Here is a 5706-nt window from a genome sequence, read left to right as displayed (position 1 = left end):
TTAGCACTCTTGTTTGGTACCCTAGGATTCTCAAGCTTTTGCTTTGTGATTTTTACTTTATATTTAAAATGTTTATGTATTTCATCCACTAGTTTCAGTACATCTTGAGGAACTGAGCAGTGTCTTTTATTACATATGTGTCATTTATTTTTGTTGATGATCAACATAATTAGCCCCATTTTGCCTTTTGATTTGAATTCCATTACCTAAAGGTAATATTGCTATTTATGCTTTACCTGAAACATTTTTGGCTTTTATTTATCATTTGTAATATATCATATGTTATTAGCATTTTCACTTGTATCTATATCTAATATAATCAGTCTTCTTCTGTTATTTTTTTATTCTCTTTTGCCTTTCATATGTTCTTGATTTTTTCTTTTATCTTTTTAGTAGAGTCCAAAAGTTGACCTCATGCACATATAGACAACAAATTTTAACATATTTCCAAAGGCAGTTCAGTGCAGAAGGATAGTCTTTTCAACAAGTGATGATGGAACAATTAGAGATCCATATACAAAAAAAAGAGAAATGTTATCCATATCTACCTCACAGCATATTCTAAAATTAATTCAAAATTGATCAAACACTTAAATGTAAAAAAGAAAAGTAAAAAATTTCTAAAAGAAAACTGATTTAGTTTGTTCATAGCACTGATCACTATCTAAAATTACCCTATTATCTATTTGTATATTTACTTACCTATTAGTTTTTTACTTATAATTGGCTATCTCCTCCCTTATAAAATGTACATACCACATGTACACATACAATAAAATGTAATAAATAGGAGACCTTCAATAAATATTTCTAAAGTGAATGAATGGACCAAAGACCAAAATGAGCTGTCTCCTAAGAAGCCATGGTGTGTGCAGATGTAGCAAACAGGAAGGGAGCTGATAGAGGCTAAAAAAAAAGGCATTCTAAGTCAATACTTGCATTTAAAATTATTTGATCAAAAATTGGTGGCTTTTATAAAAACCACTTTGATAGTATGTGTACAAAATGTACAAGTAGCAAACTGAAATGCTGTAATGTTAGTAGCTCTCAAATCACCCAATTTTCAGTTTAAAAATACAATGTCAAAAGGTTTAGTACCATGAATTTGTCAGATCTTGGATTTCTATGGCATTGCTATCAAACTGGCTGTATTCTTATTAAGGTGTGTCTACTTCAGAGACCTTATCAATCTGACCAGGCATGTGCATATATTGATGTTTGTATGTGTGGCATGTGTATATCTGTGTGTCTACTCTTCTCAGAAAAATTTTTCCTAGGTAACTGAGGCAGGGTTTCTAAGTGTGTAAGACAACATTGTTTGGAATGCCAAGGGGGTAAATGATTTTTGCATATTAATGTTATTTGTATACTAATGTTGTTCTACTCTAATGGGTTCATGCATTCTATTTCCTCTCTCAAAAATACTATACTTAATTAACCATAATTGTTTCTTTTTTTCTGGTTTCTTCCCCCTCCCATCCAAAATGTACATTTAGTTTAAGCTGGAAGATGGCACAATAAAATCATTTTCTCTCATACCAATATTCTTCTTACTGAGGCCAGAAAATGGCTAAGTATAGCAGGGACTCAATGAGCAGAAGGGAGCCATTTTGTGATGCTTTTCTTGTGTTCTTGATTAATGGAACATCCTTTTGATGAAAATATAGATTTATGGTATGTTAGGGCCAGAAAAAAATAACTTTTAAATTATATTACTACTACTACTACAATTATGCTTTATGCTACACATTGTACATACATTATTGGACTTAATTCTCATCACATTTTCTATAGGTATTATTATCTCCATTTTACAAATGAGGATATTGAAACTCAGAGGTGTTAAGTAACTTGCCCAAGGTCATACAGCAGATGTAGCATTTGAATCTATTCTCTCCGGTCCCAAATTCCACACTCTTAATCATTGTACTCTGCCACCTTTCCAATCCATACATCTTTATTTAAATAATATGGAAAAACTGTGACACAGAGACAGAGGTTGGTCATACAAAGTCACAGCAATACTTAATTCAGTTGTTTATTTAATAAATATTAATACAAATACTATTTGCAAAGGGTGGTGCTAATCACTGAAATGTATATAGGCAAAGAGAAGTAAAGTATAGTCTTGTTCTCCCTGTTTAATCACTAATTTATAATTGTATTGGGGGGTGAATACATACAAAATTAGGGAGAGGAAATGAATCAAGTGGGAGGAGTGGAGAAATTCTGTGTGTGGGTTGAACGTAGCAGTCATCCAACTTTCAAAATGAGAAAAACGGGCCATTGTGTGTTCCACGATTTAATCCTGTCACAGTGGTGTCACTCTGACAGTCTTAGAAATTGTCCCAAGTTGGGATCAGCAAAGCCTACAAAGGGGTTTACTCTTATATCTGTTCTTAGCAGCCCAGTTGGCTGTTTGAGCAAAATAGTGCAGGGGCAGGTCATTTCAAGACTGGCTGTCAAACCCGGGCTCCCTGACAATCAGTCCTACACATTTTCCAACAACTTTTCATGTTGCAATAAACAGGACCCAAGAAATTAGCTAGCAGGCAACACTAACCTGAGTAAGAGCTTGAGAAAACCTTAGAAATATCTTCAAAATCATGCCAAAGAAAATCTACAAAGTTATTGATCATTTAAAGTCATGGGAAAATAAATACTTTTCTGGGTAGCAAAATAATAAAAAGACATCTCTGGAGTGATATTGGTGACCAAACTCATCACTACTAACAGCTGCTGAGTGAAACTGTTTTCTCAGATTACAAAGTATTTTATCCTAGTTGACATAATGAAAAATGTAGGCACTATACCAAAAGAGTCGTTTTGGAGGGAGTCTTTTCATTATGAGTTATTCTATCCATCAAATCCATTTTCCAACCCTCAAATGCTTTGCTGTATGTGTGTTCTTTTGTATAGCTATACTTGATTCTGTACAAATACTAAAACAGCTCAGTTTTTAATTATAAGAGCTAATTCTTCTGACTCCAAATCTCCTGCTCTGCCCACATGCCACATTGTCTCATCTCATAGCGGAGTAGGCGTTCTGCCCACTTTCTGCATTCCATTTTTATGGGTTCACTGAAGGCAAAAAGAATTTTGTCAGAACACAGCTCCCTCCCAGGCCAGCTTATTTGTGGTACTATTTACTGTGGCTGAAAGGCTGTTTTCCAACAAAAATCAATAAAAAGGTGTTTGAAAAGTCAACCTTATGAATAATTCCAGCGGGTGTATGTGTGTGCGCGCGTGCACGTGCTGATGGGGCTCGTGGCATTTCTGCGCAAAGTGTCAGTTGGTGACCTTACTTTCATTTCCTGCAAATTTATCTTGTCTATAGTATTTTGATCTTTTTAGTCTGAATAGAAAAAAATTCTTCATAACAAAACACACTCTCTCTCACACTACAGACTGATTTGATTTTGGGTTCCTGTGAAGGTTTTTTACCTCTGTATTGATGGAGTCCTCTGTGAACTTTCTATTTCTATCCAGCATTTATAAGCTATTTTGTAGAACATGGTTAGCATGAAGAGTAGGTGATCTAGAAAAACAAATTTGTTTGTATTTTTGAAGTTAATGCTTTCATAGAATTATAAGATTTGTAACAGAAAATAATAATTTATAGAGACTTAATCAAGAGGTAACACTGGAAGGTTTAAGGCAACTGGAAATCAATATGTCTACTAGTTTCCAGACAGAGTCATTTGGAAGTTGGCCTGGATAACATTAGTGAAACGAGGTTCCAGTTCTACCATATACCAGCATGTGTGACTTTGGGCAAATTATTTCACCCCTCTGAGCCTACAGAAAAATTGAGATAGAAGTAATTGCCTGGCCATCTTAGGAAGTAGCTTAGAGAGTCACACAAACCAATAAAAGTGAAAATGCCTAGTTGACTATAAATTGCTTTGAAAATAAAAAGTATAAGATTAATATGAAATTTAAATATAAATATATCAGATGTGTCAATATGGGACCTAAATAGAATAGGTTGGGCATACTAATAGTGATGATAACTTCATCAGAATAATAATATTGAGGTTGAATGTTATGGAGGCAATAATGAAAGGTCTTCCTTTTCTTTTACTAACATTCCTTGTCAAATAAATCTTTGAAGAGTGCTGTTTCCATTTGTCTCTGGATGTCTTTGTTCATCTCTGGACTCAAACTTTTATTGTTTTTAAAAATGTGCTGGCAGAGTGAAGACAAGCATAGTTTTGAGACCATAGCAGAGACAGGAAAAGAGGAAGAGTTGGGAGCAGGTGGTAGGGGGAAGGGATAATGGACCCAGGCTCCAATGTTTTCATTATAGCCAAACAAACATAAGTGACATCTCTCAAGTGAATTTAAACATTAACAGAAAAGACAGGTGTTTCAATTTGATAAGCAACAGAACAACTAAGTTAATTATTAGCCTGGGAAAGGCTTTTAATATTTTTAGCCATACCAACCTCCAACAGTTGATTTATAGCAACTTAACTGCTTCCCCCAAAATTACAATAATAATTAAAAAATATATATGACCTTCAAAATGCTTTCACATACTTATCTTGTGTTTCACAACAATATTGTAAGGTGGGAAAGGGGAGCAGAAACTGGGAAGAGAATTGCCTAAAGTCACATAGAAGGCAGATATTCTATACTCTTTCTGTATAAAGAACATGTATTGGATTCTTGATCCAAGAAAGGTATAAAGATAGCATCCAGCTACACATTTCTACTTTGCCTACATCTGTTTTCAAACAGAAAGAATTTCTAAGTTCTAAAAATCACAACAGAAACAGCAATGAATTTCCATAAAAAAAATAAATTGAGAACTTGGGATGAAAGTTTGATCACAGGGACACCTGGGTGGCTCAATGGGTTGAGCATCTACTCTTGATCTTGGCTCAGGTCATGATCTTGTGGTTTGTGGGATGGAGCCCCTAGTCGGGCTATGCACTGGGAGTGCAGAGCCTGCTTGGGATTCTCTCTCTCCCTCCCTCTGCCCCTCCCCCACTCTCTCTTGCTCAAAATAATAAATAAAATTAAAAAAAATTCCAAATCCACTGACATTGAATCTCAATTATAAATTGATTTACTAAAATTTCAGTGGCAAATATTTTCTTCCTACAAATATGCCACCCTACAAATATATATCTTTCTAACTTATTCTGAATCCAGCTTAATTCAACCATTCAAAAATACTTATCATTAAGTATACATCTACTGTATGCTGTGCTAGGTTTTTATGGACTCACAATTTGACTAGATTTTGTGAAAAGACTCTACATAAGTGTTGTCCAATAGAACTTTTTTACAATGATGATACTCTATTTACCTATAGATATATGTTGTCCAATATGGTAGCCACCAGACATCTGTAGCCACTGAGCATTTGAAAACTATAGTGGTTTGAGTGAGGAACTGAATTAAAAAAAATTAATTAATTTAAATTTAAATTTAAATTAAATGGCTACATGTGACTAGTGGTACCATATTGGACACTGTGGCTCAATGTAAAAATCCTAAAGATTGCCCTTGTGATGTTTTTGATGGAAGACCTTTCCAAAATTGGCTATATATATATATATATATATGGAAGTGATGGCACTGAAAAACATTTTTTTCTACCTCTGTCTCCAACACATATATCCCTACTTTATAGTTATTGAGGTACTTCCTTTTCCCTCTCCTTCCCCCTCCTTCCTGTCCTCCCCTTCCTCCTCT

The sequence above is a fragment of the Prionailurus bengalensis genome, chromosome B1 (assembly GCF_016509475.1).
Source record: "Prionailurus bengalensis isolate Pbe53 chromosome B1, Fcat_Pben_1.1_paternal_pri, whole genome shotgun sequence".
In the NCBI taxonomy this organism is placed as follows: Eukaryota; Metazoa; Chordata; class Mammalia; order Carnivora; family Felidae; genus Prionailurus; species Prionailurus bengalensis.
The sequence above is the reverse complement of the archived record's forward strand: the minus strand, read 5'-3'. Positions refer to the sequence as shown.